General features: G+C 44.5%; 1 protein-coding gene across 1 annotated transcript in view; it reads left to right on the top strand.

The window, feature by feature from the left end:
* Positions 1 to 1588: 1588 nt before the first annotated feature.
* Positions 1589 to 15238, top strand: part of LNX1 (ligand of numb-protein X 1) — a 103132-nt gene continuing 89482 nt past the window's right edge. The window contains exon 1 of the mRNA XM_081154716.1: positions 1589 to 1688. The gene's annotated coding sequence lies outside the window, so the exon portion shown is untranslated. The remainder of the gene's footprint in view (positions 1689 to 15238) is intronic.

Genomic DNA, 15238 nt, shown 5'->3' with positions numbered 1-15238 from the left:
GGGATTTTTTTTTTAAGCTTCCAATTCTCTTCAAAGTGCACCCAGTTCCCAGGTGGGCAAGGTAGCTTGAGCAGTTTGTAGTGTCTAGGTGGCTCAGGAGAGGAGCCAGCTCTCCTGCAAGTGAAGCACCAGAGCCTGCCCCACACCCCTTGCCCTGGACTAGAATTTCCCTCCTTGCCTCCCTGGTTGTTTTACAAGGTATTGAATGACTGGCCACAGCCACACCTAGTCAATGTCGTGGCCAAGAGAACGAATTAAGACCTGGCACCCTCCCCTCCCCCCTCCCCCCTCCCCTTCCCATTCACCCTTTATCCCCTCCCCCAAACCACAACACCAACCAATCAACCAACTGGTCTAAAATCCTCTAAAGGAGTACAATATTAGAACCTGTGGAACCAAAGCATTTCCAATATCAGTAGGAAAGGGAAAAGGGAAAGAGGGAGACAGAATAGGGGAAAATAGGAATGTCAGCATTTATTTTTTCTTTAAGGAAGGAAAAAATTGTCTCTGGGCAAGCAGGCCATCCTCCAGGGAAGGAGAGCCCACAATTTCCCTACGTAACACATTCCAGAGGCTGAATAAATTGTCCAGAGATGCTGGACGGGGGCCACAGAAATGCACAACGTTTAAATCCAGTGATGGGAGTTGTTTACAATCCTCTGAAAGATGCCAAAGGGTTTAACAGTCAGGGGTAATAGCTCACAGCTGTGGTGCTGGCTGGGTGGTAGCCTCCCTCCTTCCCTGCTGGAAAAGCTGAAGCAACACAGTGACTTGTCCAGGGTCACACTAGAAGCTCGGGACAGAAATAGTTCTGACTCCTCCTTCCTGGCTCTAACCAGCAGACAATGCCACCTTATTACTGTGCTATCATTCGAATCTGAATCACGTAAATTGCTCCTAATTGCAGGCCTATAGTGAACTGTAACCCTGTGACTCTAACTGCCACTGACTGAGTTAGGGATGACTGAAGTTTTACAGACTCCAGAATATGGAATTAAAATGCTGGAAGGGGTGGAGGTGTTTGCGAACCCGACTTTGAAACTGCTGACAAATACCATATATAGTTTTTTTTAAATGAATTTGAAATGTCACCTCCAATTTGTTCATATGTTGGAACACAGGAGCACTTGGGGTTCAAATGAACGCCATTCGAAAAGGCAATTGGGGGTAAATCTCAGCTATTTCCCAAGCAGTCCATCTTCACACTCTTCCTTTTTATGCCCCTAAGCAAGCACCTCGTTTTGGTGTTTAAACTTCCTTTTTAACTCTGTTGTAGGCAGCTGTGGGGAGGGGGGAGGAGGAGAGGGCCAGGGAAGCCACCACGCGCATAAATTCAGATCCGGCCCCGGGCTGGTCACGTGCTGGGCTCGGGAAAGAAAGTACATTCCACCCGGCAAATTGCTCTAACTGATTCATTTGTCCCTGCAGACGCCACCTACCTGCTCGCAGGTATTCAGGTAAATGACAGGTGGGCGGGACCTCCTGCCTGTTTCAATAGCCAAGGTCCCAGCAATGTTTTATCTGTGGAGGCTCCCTGTGATGTCACACATTTCCTGCTCTCCGCCACCAGTGCCCTCCTCCTTCCTCTGGGCACCTGTGCTCAGGCCGCGACAGGTCGCAGCTCCGGCGGCCCAGGGAGCCGCCGAGTCACCTACAGCGCATGAGAGCCCCGGGCAGACGCTGAAAAGGTGAGCAGAAACCCTCCGCTTTCCTCTCTTGGCACTGAGACCTCTGGCCCTCGAGGGACCCGAACGAGGATTTGGAATGAAAAAGACAAGCCTAAGGTGTTTGTCCCCGAGGGAGAAGCCTTTTTGAGAGGGATGAGCACAGGGATGCCTTTGACATTTTGGTTGCACAGGAAAGTTCTCGCAGGCCAGATATTCAATCCTGTTTGCTTTTCTTAATCATTAATCCAGCCTCTGCTTGTCTGGGAAGTTGATCTGATTTTTTTTTTTTTTAACCCTGGAATGGAGTGGAGACTTTTTAAAAACTTAATTCAAAGGTACAGACCAGTTCAGCTGTCTAATGGGAGTTGGGGGGCCAGTGCCAACTGAATTCAGAATTGCCTTATTTTGCCTTACTTTCTGCATTCATCACACCAGAGGCAATTTCAACGGAAACCTGTGAAACGTCTTTAATTAGTGTTTTCCCCTTGAAAGTTTGTTCCTCAAACAGGTAAATTCTGTTCCCCACTCAGACGCCCTCCACTCGTTTCCCTCCCTCTACTTCGCTTTTAAAAAGTCTACTGTTTCCTTTGTTCTTTACTGAACACTCTTTTTAAAACCACTTTGCTGTCTGGTTGGAATTGTTTACATTCAGCTCTGGACTGGCTGCTCCGTGACCTTCAGTTAAAGTAAAGACTATTTCCTCTTTGCTTACAAGAATGTAACTTCAGGTCTGACATTTAATTTTTTGGCACTTGTCCACTTTCTCTCTCTTTTTCTTTTAGTAGCAAATATACTGAGGAGATTGTTCTGCCAGGACCTGACTTTTTTACAAGTAATTTTACCTCCAGGATCCATTTTGGTTTTCCTAGTCCTGACCACACAGCCGTTACTACTTCTGTTCTCGACTGCCCGGCCGCCACGCTCTCCACCCGGGCCTGTGTTAGAAAAGGAAAGAAACCATCTCCAAACCCAGTTCCCTCCTGGGGTGAGCTGGAAACCTTGGGAGAGACATCCACCTTCCAGGGAGGCATCTCATTCATTGGTTATTTTTTCTGAGATTTCAGTTAGCAAATATGTTTGCAAAAGAATAACCTGTGGGGAATTGTGCTCCTATTTATCCACCCAGAAACTCAAAGCGCACATCAATTCTTCAAAAGAGTAAATTGAAACAAGCTGAGAAGGTTTTTGTCTCAGTTGCTTCTCGCCACTGAGAATCTGCCCTGTGCTGGTTGCCAGTTTCCCTCGTACTCCTTGGAGGCTTTTATTGATCTTTAAATGACCTTCGTGTCTGCTCTCTTCCTCTGAGCCCATGTGTTTGGGTGGTGGCTACTGCTTGACCCTCGCTGGTGTTCTCACTTGAGCCAGAGTTTTGACAGTAGAGGAGAGAGAAAGATCTCTTAGATCCTGAATCTTGTGGATAAAAACATGTCTTTGAAGCCACAAAGCTCTCCCTCAAGATCGCCATGGTTCACGGTTCTTTGCACAGTAGTTAATTAATGATTGAACAAATCATTTCAGCACTAAATGCCAATTTCTCTGTCTATTAAAGGAACAAAACTGTGGCTATCAGGCCCCCAGTATCAGAAAAGAAAAAAATGACAGAGACTAGAATTCAGGGTCAGGTTATCTAGAATGCAGTTGGTCTCTTGGATAATTTGCACCTGAATATTGTCCAAAGGTGTGGAAAGAGCCACAGTGGTTCCCTTCCTGTAATAACTCCATCCCTTGGTTCAAGTGGCAATAAGGCCTGACTGAAAAAAATGTAGTCTCTCCCATTTACAACCCTGAGGAAGCTACCTAACTTCTTTGACCCTCAGTTTCTTCATCAGTGAAACGGGATAGTAATCCCTACGATATAACGTAATTGTGAGAAGTAAATGAGGTAACATATATGGAGCATTGAGCAATAATGTCTGGTGTTAGGTGGGAGCCAGATAAAGGCTAGGTCCCTCCTCCTTGAAGGCCTCTCCCTCAGTTGTTTGAAGGAGAGAGTCTGACCCTTTAGAGATAAAAGATCTTATGTGTTTACAATTGTTAGGAACCTTGATAGTTCTTGTTATGGTTATTAATTGTAAGTAATTAATGTTGATGTTAACAGATCAAAGAAAGAAAACAGCAGGAGGCAGGAGAATGCTTAAACTGTGTCATTAAACAGCCAGGCATTGGTCTCTGCTAGCCTCCCTGGCCTCTGCTGTTGCTCCCACCTTCCCCACCTCAAGGCTCTCATCCCACGACAGACCCACAACATGTGGTCCCCCGCAGATCTTCAGGGGGATGTATCCTGAGTAACTTGCTGTAATCAGACTTGCAGGCTGCCCTTTCTGCTTTCAGTTGTGCTATCTCCAGGGTAGACTGATCTTCTCCAGTCTTGCCGATAAACAGCCTTTGCTGCAGCCTGGACGAGCTGCCTGCCGAATCACTAGGGGAAGGAGGCAGCTGGGTTGGAGCCTGCACTGTACTGTGGAAGGGGGACTTGTGGATCCTTTGGATATGATTGTCCCCTTAATAGAATATCCTCTGCCCTTCAATGACCTTTAGTCATTGCATAAGAACAGGTGTGTTCCCAGGCCCCTGGGCCTTCCCCAGGTCTCACCCTATCCTGAAAAGACACAGCAAGCTTTCATCATTCAAGAGCAAGAGATACTCAACCTAGTTGGTTGAGGACAGGGGTTTATGACCTTGAGCCTGCTACTAGCTTGCTTAGGGGACCCTGGGGAAGAATCTCAATCTCCCTGCCCATCAGTTTCTTTGTCTACCTTTTCCCAAAAGAGGGGTGCTGAAATGGTGTACTTCACAAACCACCTCCGTCCTATAACAGAAGCTACAGGGGCTGCACACCGGGATGGGTGGGTGAGGCTGCCTGGCAAGGGGTGGGCAGTGCCTCACTAGTGCATATTAATGTTATTCGTTCAGTTCTAGGTGGGATAGCGCTACTGGTTTGGATTAGTGGTCTGGTCTGTGGCGTCAGTCTGCCCCATACTAGCTGTGTGACCTGGGATAGGTTATTTAACCCCTGTTGGCCTCAGCTATAAAATAGTTATTGTGAGATGAAATGAGTGGAAATATGTGAAATTCTTGGGATAGTACCTGACACAATGATAGCTATTACTAGTATTATTTTCTTGAAAGGAAAGCATAGTGAGTAGAATCGGACAAATCTGGCTAAAGGCTGGTTCCGGCATGTAAATTACTAAACTAAATAAGTTTCTTAGTAACTCTTTGTCTCCGTTTTATCATCTGGAAAATGGAATACTTACCAAAGCCAGCGCTGTCGTGAGGAATAACTGAAATGACTTCATGTAAATGCATATAGTAAATGCTCAATGCATCCTAACTGTTGTTATATATTATTATAGAAAACATTTGTTCTACCCATTACAGTTAGACATCTTAGGCCATGCTTAGTTTGGATTTAATAATAGTAGAAACGGTAGTAAGTTGAAGACCAAAGACTCTGAGCAAAACAGATTTCCCTGAAAGGCCCCCGAAGGCCTAGAAGGAAAACCTGTTAACAGCGATGACCTTGTTTGTCTTGGAGTTCCAGGGTCGGGAGCTGCCAGTTGCTGTGCCTGGTCTTTGCAGAACTGTGGGTAGGAGGATTCTGCGACGTAAACAAACAGTGGATTCTTCTGGAGCAGTGCTTCTAGCGTCTTCTTTTTAGAGTTGAATTCCTCTCTCTCTCTTTCTGTTAATCCTCACCTGAGGATATTTTTTCCATTGATTTTTATTGAGTGTGCAAGGGAGGGACGAGGAGAGAGAAACATCAGTGTGAGAGAGACATATGGATTGGTTGCCTCCCACCCACCCCAGGACCGGGGCTGGGGATCGAACCTGCAACCCAGGTATGTGCCCTTGACCAGGAATCAAACCCGAGACCCTTCAGTGCACAGGCCAATGCTCTAACCACTGAGCCACACCAGCCAGGGTGAATTCCTCTCTTAAAGTGGGAAAAAACGGGTCTGCTAGGATCCTGACCACTTAAAAGGCCATTTCGTATGATGCTGCCAAGACAGGACCTACGAGGGAGGCTCCTCACTGCCTCAGTATTCGTGGACTTCCTGATGGTTACAACTATTCCTGATATTTATGTGCTGGCATCAGAGAGGCTGACTTTCATGTGGGTGGCAAATTTATTGTCCTCTGACAGTGTGTCCAAAGTATCAAGGGCTTTTGAAAACTATTAGGAAGGAAGACTACATCCCTCTTCCAGGGTTACTGTCCCCAAAGAATAAGAGTTAGCATGAAAACCATACAAGTTTTTAAGAACAAACACTACACTAAACTGAAATCAGAAACTGAAAATGTTGGTTGGATCCTGTAAACCTCTTACATTCACCATTTCCTCATCTCTCATTTTGTTCTAAGTGACTCAAGGACACCACAGTGACTTGTTTAGTTTCTCAGAGACACAATTCAGATCAACATAAGGAAGGGTTTTCTAAGAATTAGAGTTGTCTTCAAATCCAGTAGGTTGCCTTTGAGGTACTGAGTTCCCTGTCGCTGAAGGTGAATGTTTTTTGGTATATTTAGCACCTGGTATGTGTTTGCTGAGTGAGTGAATGAATGCCAAAGAGGATTTGTGTTTCTTTAGCAGCACATACACTCATCTGTAAATATAGATTATATCCCTGATCCCATAGGGTTATTTTAAAGATTAAATGAGAAAATACATGTAAAACACCTAGCATAGTATCTTGTTCCTAGTGAACTGCTTATTAAATAGTAATAATTATTAGTCTTATTTTACCTTATATTCTAAAAAAGAGGGGGGAAGAATGGGTACCTGCTTCAAGTAGAGGGTAGACAAACTTGAAATTTGCAGATATATTGCAGTCTCTTTATTCCAATTCTCTTCACCCCTGCCCTTCTTCATCTGCTTTTCTAGAACTCCCCCTGCTCGAGGGAGCCACACGGCTTGACACGGTGGATTGACTAGTCCAGTTCTGACAGTGGCAGTAATTCTCTTGCAATGAACCAGGGCCACTTTTTTGTCCATCACTAATATGTGACTTGGAATGCGTGGACTTAAATTCCACCATTATTTTCCAGTGACTCTTATTTGCTTCTTGTGTTTGATGCATTTGTCACAAGGACACAAAGGAGTTCACCAACAGCAGAGTGGAAGCTCTCCAAGAATTTTCTTTAATGGCCCCTTGGCACTGTGCATGGCAACAGGGCATGCATGATGGCGCTGTCGAAAAATGTCATTGCTATCTCTTGAGATGATTTGCATAACTTGCTGATGACTGCTGGGTCAGTCACGTGGCCTCTTTTGAATAGAACGCTCTATGTTTAGGCTCCTGCATACTCCCATTAACACATGAGTCACTTAGTGTTTTCATAGTCCCCATCAAGTGTTGTTGTTATGCTTGTAATATGTCCTGGACAACACACACCCCCTCAGCCATTCTATCTGTGGCTTGTTTTCTGCTTGGCGCCCTTACAAATGTGGCTTAACAGTTATCCTTGAAGACGTCTGTAGTCTAACTTAGTAATGAGTTAAAGGGAAATTATTGCCTTTTTATACTAGGGCAAAGCTGCTATCCCTAAGTATGTAGCTGTCTAAGTAGCTGCCGCCTCAGTGTCATTTCTGTATCCCTGAGCCCTGTAGAGAAGTGCTGGAGTGCATCATTGGGAATGTTTGTCCCATTTCTGAGGGATGCCCCTGGAAATACATAGCCCCTGCACTAGCTTCCTAGGGATGCTGTAACAAATTACCATAAACTTGCTGGCTTAAAACAACACAAATGTATCTCTCATACTTCTAGAGGCCAAAAGCTGAAAATCAAGGTGTTGGCAGGGCCTTGCTTCCTCCAAAGGCTCCAGAAGAGAAGCCTTCCTCATCTCTTCCAGCTTCTGGTGCCTCCAAGTGCTCCTTAGCTGTGGCTGTCTGACTCCAATCTGCCTTCACATCACCTTCTCCTCTATCTCTGTTTCTTCTCTTCTTCTGTCTCTTATAAAGACACTTGTCGTTGGATTTAGGATAAGTCAGATAATCCAGGATGATCTCATCTCAAGATCCTTAATTACATCTTTAAAGACCATTTGTCTAATAAGTTCACATTCACAGGTTGTGGGGTTTAGGATGTGGACATATCTTTTGGGGAGCCTTCATTCTACTTCCTACATACTCCAACTGACATGCATGCACACAGGCCCTTCCCACTACCTACGGAGAGATTCCTTGTCTGCTTGGGCGTTGAAATAATGGGCAAAACATAGGAAAGGAGAGTTAAAATTGGCAGCCTTTTCCACTACCATTATTTATTTCTATGTTCAAGGCACAGTAGTGCTTTATTCTAAAGACCTACTGAGTATTTTCAGTCAATAGTGTGATGTATCTACAAAAGCAAATCAGTAAAGGCCACCTTAGGTTGCTTTAATACACAGTAGGCTCCTGGTTAAGGAAGTGATTAGTGATTATTCCACAGAATCCTGAGCCCATTAATCCACAACTGGATGGATAAGTGTTCACTTCCAGGTGCTGTGTTTTAAAAGGGACCTTTACAAAGTAGAGGTATCCTGAGTGGACTATTTACTACCACCTGGAATACCTAGGAAGCTACAACTGGAACAACCAGAGACAAAAAGAAAGGACCTAGAGAAACCAGCACCAAACCAGTGCTGTCTTTTGCTTGCAGGTGGGGTGGCGGTCATGTTTTGAGAAAGCAAATGTGATCTTTCTTACACTGAAAGGCAGAACAAGGGCCAAGAGAGGAGCTTTCGGCTGTTGGCAAACTGATGAACTCCCCATCATTGGAGGTGTTTCAAGCACAAGCTGCTAGGTCATCCCTCTGGGATGCTGTGAAGAGGATTCTTGTACTTGGTGAGAATCTCAGATCCTTACCCAGCTCAAACTCTTGTGACTTCTAAATAAGTAATTTTAAAATCTCAAATACAGACTATCATGTGGGAACCACAAACACTATTGTGTGTTCCTCTTCCTTGGTTGAGAAATTTGCCCAGGTTACTCCCCCAAACCTGGATTTCTTCCCACATGTCCAAGTCCCATTTATCTTTCATGATCCCTACAGAGGGCCAGCTGCTCCATGAACTTTCCTTGACTGCTCTGGGCCACACTACCCTGCTCTCTTGTCCCCTTTCTCCAAACTTGTCCGTGGCTCTTATTTTGGAAGGCCATACTCATTGCCATAGTTACTGTCTATTTTCTTGCAGTGTTTTAACTTTTTTCTATATGTATGCTCTATTGTCCTAATTAGACTTCCAACTCATTGAAGATGAAACTGAATCCCCTGTGGGAACTCGCACAGAATCTAAGACAAATGCTAGCGTGTAACAGGTGAACACCTGTAGAACTGAAACACAAACAAAAAATCGTGACGATACAAATATTTTCATCTTGTTCTTCCTGTTCTCTCCATGAAAGATTACCTGTTTAAAAACCAGAAGCACTTCCTGAAATTGTTTTCTTCGCTTTGGGTGGAAGAATGCCCTGCTTCTCCTCTGACGTCAGCCTCCCCAGGATCCTATGACAACCGTGTGCGTGAGCAAGCCCTTGGTCAATGCAAGAGTCCCTGCCTTCCTTTTAGTTGTTGGTAGGGGGCCAGGCCTATTTTACCATGTTGCTAGACCAGGAAATGGAAGGACATCTTTTCTGGGACAGAGTTCTTACAAACAAACCCAGGTAGGAAAGCTGTGCCATCACACCCCCGGGCAAAGGCAGGAAAGCTGCCGGGAAAGGCACAGCTCCTCTCTAACCAGCCTGTGAAGACCTGCATCTAATTGACTAGCTACTTGGGACTCGTTCCTCTTAACTACTTCCCTTGTTTTTCCCCACTTTCTGAATATTTATGCGCTCAGTTATTGACTCCAGATGTATTACTTTGTCTCCTTTCAGTCCAATTCTCCTTTAATTTCCTGGCCATGTTTTGACCTCTTTAAAGGCCATTTGTTTGTTTTTTCTGTCCTTTCTAAGTGTTGGCAATGCTCTGCCGGCTAGTGTCATTCACAGATTGCATGAATGAATTGCCTACTCCCTCTTGGAGTCCATAGATTTAGATATTAATTAGGAGCAGCGCTAACTCTGACCTTTGCAACAGCCCATAAGCACCTGCCATCCCTCTGCTCCCTCCCTTTTTCCTCTGCAGTGTATATGACACCCCTGATGTCACTCTGTCTCCCAAACCCCTACTTCCTACTCAGGCTCTTGGTTCAAGAACATCTTTTATCCTATGTGTGACTATTTTTATTCAGGTCACTAAAGCCCCTAATTCCTCCCTATTACAGATGTGTCTCTAAGCTGAGTGGTCCACTTGTCCATCCTCTTATATACATTAGTTCGCAACTGATATTTATTTACTTATTTATTTATTTATTATTATTTTTAAATATATTTTTATTGATTTCAGAGAGAGGAAAGGAGAGGGAGCGAGAGAGAGAAACATCAATGATGAGAGAGTCATTGATCGGCTGCCTCCTGCACGCCCCCGACTAGGGATCGAGCCAGCAACCCGGGCATGTGCCCTGACCGGGAATCGAACCCCGATCACCTGGATCCTAGGTCGATGCTCAACCGCTGAGCCACGCCCAGCCGGGCTGATATTTATTTTAAAAATTGATGGCACCAAACCGGTATTGATTATTGATACCTGCAAGTCTCACTCAATTTATCCGTAGTCTAAAATGTAATTGTAAATTTACTACGTTTAATAGAAGACAGAGTTTTCCCTAATTTTGGCAGCTTTCCCCCCAATAATCTAATTTAGGAGTTCCAGCCAGGACCAGGGCAGTGGTTAGACAGACACGCCTGCTGGGTAATTATTTCAGAAAGAGAGGCAAGGCCACCAATTTAGTGACACTGGTCCTCTCTGTTCCTCCTGGGGTGTACTCCAGTTTTCACAGTTTCTGACTGTGATTGTGATCTCTGCCCTGAGGGCTGGCCCCAAAGACCAGCTTGAAGGCAAACTGCAGCTATTCTGCCCCACGTAGATTCATCCAAGTTTTAAAGCATCATCATTAAGCACAGAAAAACCTTAAGCTCAGTTTCTTGCCGTGAACAGTTACCTTGGAGATCATCTGGTACAGAGCTTCTTGGACTTCCTGTGTTTGAGACACACTGCAAAACATTAGGGTTGGCCGAAGGGATTAAAAGATTTCGAAGAACATTAAATAAGCAAAAATTATGAAGCAAATACAACCATAGTAGGACAGAGCCCCATACTGCTTCTAAAATGTCACTGTGTATACCTAGTGTCCTTGCTAGAGAGAACTTTCCTGTCACTTGACTGGGCTCCCTTATACACTCCAGAGCAGAGCTCTTTCACAGTCCAGTCACTTTGTCAACTTTTGGGGGCCTGCCTTTGGATTACACTTCTTTCCTCTCATTTGAGGCAGGTTCTTCCTTTCTTCCTCTGGCCTCATGAATCCTTAAGCAAACTGCTCACCTGGCATCTCTATCAAATACAATAATCAGCTGAAGCAACAATCAAATGAGAGCTTGGTTAAAATTCAGTGGCACACCTGTGACAGGCTTGTTTCTCAGGTTTTGCCATTGCACGGCTGGGAACCAGGTCAGGCACGAGGGAAATACGGAGACCCACAGGGGTTGTTGGTAGCAGAGCTGCATCCAAGCCAGAATCTTGACACCCCACTCTGTCTACTCAGCCTTCTAAAAATAATAGCAACAGGGTCACGATTAAGGCGAGGCAAATGAGGGACTCACCTTTCGATGCAAAATTTAAGGGGCACCAAAAATCTCAGTAATCACAGTAAGTGATATTTTAATGATTATTTTTTAAAAATCAAAATTAATGCAAAAAATCCATGATGAACAAAAGAATAAAATTTATTTAAATAAAGACAGGGTCAGTAAGCTATTTAAAATATCAGTCAAGAGAAATTGTCAAGTATGGCAATTTCCTCAACTAAAAATGAGATAAGCAAAGAGGTAGGTTTTGAAAATATTGTTGAGACTGCTTCCTTTAAAGCCAGGAAAGTGAAACTATTTTTTAAGTTTTGTTTTTAGTATAAACAAAATATTTAAACTTAAAATGATGTTGTTATTATTAATATACTTATATTTCACATTTCCCAAATTTTTTCAACTACCTTAATGATGCCATTAAAAAATACACAAAAACATGTGTATCAGGAGACACATTTTTCCTTTTGCCTCGGGCTGCAACATGAATCAGCACAGCACTAGTGGGGTAAATGTATCTGTTATTTAGAAATGTCTTCAGTGGGTTTTTGTACATGTATTTGTCATAGGCCAAGTAAGAATGTTCCTTTGGCATGGCTTTCGGGTAGATGCCCCTCCCCTGAATAAGGGGAGAAGTCCAAGGTGACTAGTACATCTGGGGCACTTGTGCATCTTCTTTGGGGGGATGGGGAGGGTGGGAAGGGAAGGGAAGGGAAGGGAAGGGAAGGGAAGGGAAGGGAAGGGAAGGGAAGGGAAGGGAAGGGAAGGGAAGGGAAGGGAAGGGAAGGGAAGGGAAGGGAAGGGAAGGGAAGGAAAAGGGAGCATCTAGAGCTGCAGGGCTTCTAGTTCATTCCATTGCCCCCTCATTAGCTGCCCTTGGCCTGCCACTCTTTTAACTTTCTCATGTATTCGTGAATTTCAGTGACCGTTAATCGATGTTTGTGTTCCGGGTAGGAAAAAGTATCTCTGACTTGCCATTTGTTTAAATGGTTTCCATTTCTCTTGTGTTATTTATTATGTTGGTAAATTTTAGGGCAACAAGATTTATCAAAATAAAGGAGTGCTTACAAACAAATGGAGAGCCCCAAATTCCCCAAATACCGTTTGTCCTGGGGATCAGGTGATACACTAAGGATTGTAACATGGAACTGTTTAGCCAATGAGGACTTTCTTCTGTTTGTAGAACTCTACCCAACGCCACTAAGTATCTTTGCATTTTCTAAACGGCGTTCATAGCCCTCGTTTTGCTTGTAAGAGCCCTACTTTCCTCTTCATTAACCTCATTTGTTCTTTCCCCTCTGTGGCCGAGAGCAGTGTCTCCTTCTCAGTCTGCTGTCTACCCCGAGGAAACAGATGCCATCTTCGGCTCTGGGAGTGGTTGTCCCCGCTTCACTCTGCCCTGGAGTTTGGGGGTTCATTCTCCCCACACACTGCAGGAGGGACGCCGATAAGTCGGGGAACTCGCGGAGGAGAGTGGTCGGGCCCCCAGAGCCTGGAAACCTGAGGGAATGAATGCCTGGTGAACCTAAGGCTGCTGAACCTGGGGGAGAACGTGGGGTGTGTCTTCAGATACAAAGAGGGTCGGAGGAACTAGGGATATTCTAAATCGCTCCTAGGATAATGCCGGCACCTATGGAGGGGTGGGTGAGTTCTCGAGAGATACATTTTTGCTCAATATATGGACTCTCCCTCCCTGATTGTTAGAGCTATCCAAAGGCAGAATGACCTGTTTTATAAAGTAATAAAGGCCTGTTGCATTTAAGGACCACCTTTCAAGCATCCCTTTCAACCTGTAGGGCTGAGGACAGCACAGACTCATGCTTGCTCTGGATGTACCTTTGTAGTCAGCCACGGAAGGTCAGAATTTGAAAGTTAGGTAGAAGAACTTCTGTACATGTTTCAGGTGAGACTGTAAACTGGCGAGGAAAGAAGCAGGGATTAGGGACAAACAGATGGAGATTTTTATTTTCCTGGCACTTCTCAGCAGTACAGTAAGTAAGTAGATGACACAGCTCTAAAAGTCACCTCAGGCTTCTAGTCCGCCCCAGATCAGAGGAGAGGCAGAAAGCATGGTTCCTAAGCCACAATAGGGTTGTACTTCCCCCAACCCCATACACACATGCAAGGAGGGAACCCACTTCTGTGCTCTTTTGCCAAACTGCAAAAAAAGCCCTATTACAGCCCTCTCTCCTTACTTCAGCCCGGCCTGGAAGTGTTGACTGCCGACACACTGATTAATGTAAACGGACCCAAAGCTGACAGGCCCTCTCGCTCACTTTTGGGAGAGAAAATAGTTTAGCTTTTAAGCCTTAATGATTTTTGATCATTTCCTTCCAGTTCAGCAGCAAGGCACATCTATGTGTAAAAGCACGATACATCATTCATGTTTGTAAGATGTAAACCGGAAATAAGTGTCAGGTAAATGTTTTTAATCATATTTTTAAAAGTCTCCCTAGTTCTTTCTTTAGAGCCAAAACTGCTTGTTCGGTCATTTCTCTCATAATCTGTGTTTATGCATATAGGCTTTATTTAGTCTAAAGCAAAGTTGGAAAAAATATACAGCAGTGTTTACATTAATATATGAAGAATCTGGTTTATGCACATGGGTAAGTGCCAGAGAATTCAAATTGCTCCCAGAGGGAGAGGGAGCATGATTGAAAGAGAAGGAAGGAAGGAAGGAAGGAAGGAAGGAAGGAAGGAAGGAAGGAAGGAGGGAGGGAGGGAGGGAGGGAGGGAGGGAGGGAGGGAGGGAGGGAGGGAGGGAGAGAAATTGGAGTTCGATCTAAAACGTGCCATTTTTGCTTGCCCCATTCTATTAAATCCATCTCAAGCATTTTAGTGCTCAATAAAGTCAAACTTTTTATTCAGAGGTCTTGGAAAAATCTATTTGCAATAGGGCATAAAAAGATTTTAAAACTTCTAATTTCCCAGGGCTCTTATATTTGGTTAGTTACATTATTGGAATTCTCACTGGTCATAATCAGGAAAGATACTGGGAGACAAGCAGCAAAATAGATGCAGAAACTGGAGTCAGCAGCCCCTTCTGGGTTTGTTTCTTTTTTGGTGTGGTTAGCAAATTACTTACATGTCACATTTCAGTTTCCTTATATGTAAAAAAAAAAGAAAAGAAAAAAACACAGAAAACAAAACCTGGGGGTTTGTGAGGATTAAATAACATAATAAGGCCCCTAAGCACAAGTGCTTGGCCTATGGTCATTGCTCAAAAAACTGTTAGCCAATCGCCTAAAACAAAACAAAACAAAACACCTCCAATTTATTAGCACAGGATCATAGAACTCTATGTCTGAAAAGCACTTTAAGTAACTAGTCTGGTGGTGGTTTTTTTTTGTTTTTTAAGCCAGTGTTCCTCAAACAGAATATTATAAGGAGCCTGCTGTGTGAAAGCAATGAAAGTGGAGCTGAGGCTGGGTGGGCCGAGTGGCTACGGCCCCACCTCCCACCCTTCCTGCCCTGGAAGCCTAGGTGCCGGGAGCCTTCCAGAGCCTGGTTTGAAACCAAAACTCTGGGCCTGCTCCCCCGCTTCGCCAGTAAGGGAATGGCCCCGAAATGTGAAGTGGTCTTTTCAGTGGTACAACCACAGCGATGCTCCTGTCACTTTCTAGTACAGCACGTGGGAAAGACTGGATGGGACCGAAACACGTGAGAGAGTATTTGACAAAATTCTTACATGGAAACTTGTTTTTAATTCTCACCTGAGGATATTTTTTCCATTGCTTTTCGGAGAGATTGGAAGGGAGAGAGAGACAGAGAGAAACATCGATGTGAGAGAGACACATCAACTGGTTGCCTCCTGCATGCATCCCAACCGGGGACGAGCCTGCAGCTGTGGTGCATGCCCTTGACCAGAATTGAACCTGGGACCCTTCAGTCCGCAGGCTGATGCTCTAAC

This window comes from Miniopterus schreibersii (assembly GCF_964146895.1).
Source record: "Miniopterus schreibersii genome assembly, chromosome: 1".
NCBI classification, from domain to species: Eukaryota; Metazoa; Chordata; class Mammalia; order Chiroptera; family Miniopteridae; genus Miniopterus; species Miniopterus schreibersii.
Note: the sequence above shows the minus strand (reverse complement) of the source record. Positions and strands in the feature narration are given on the sequence as shown.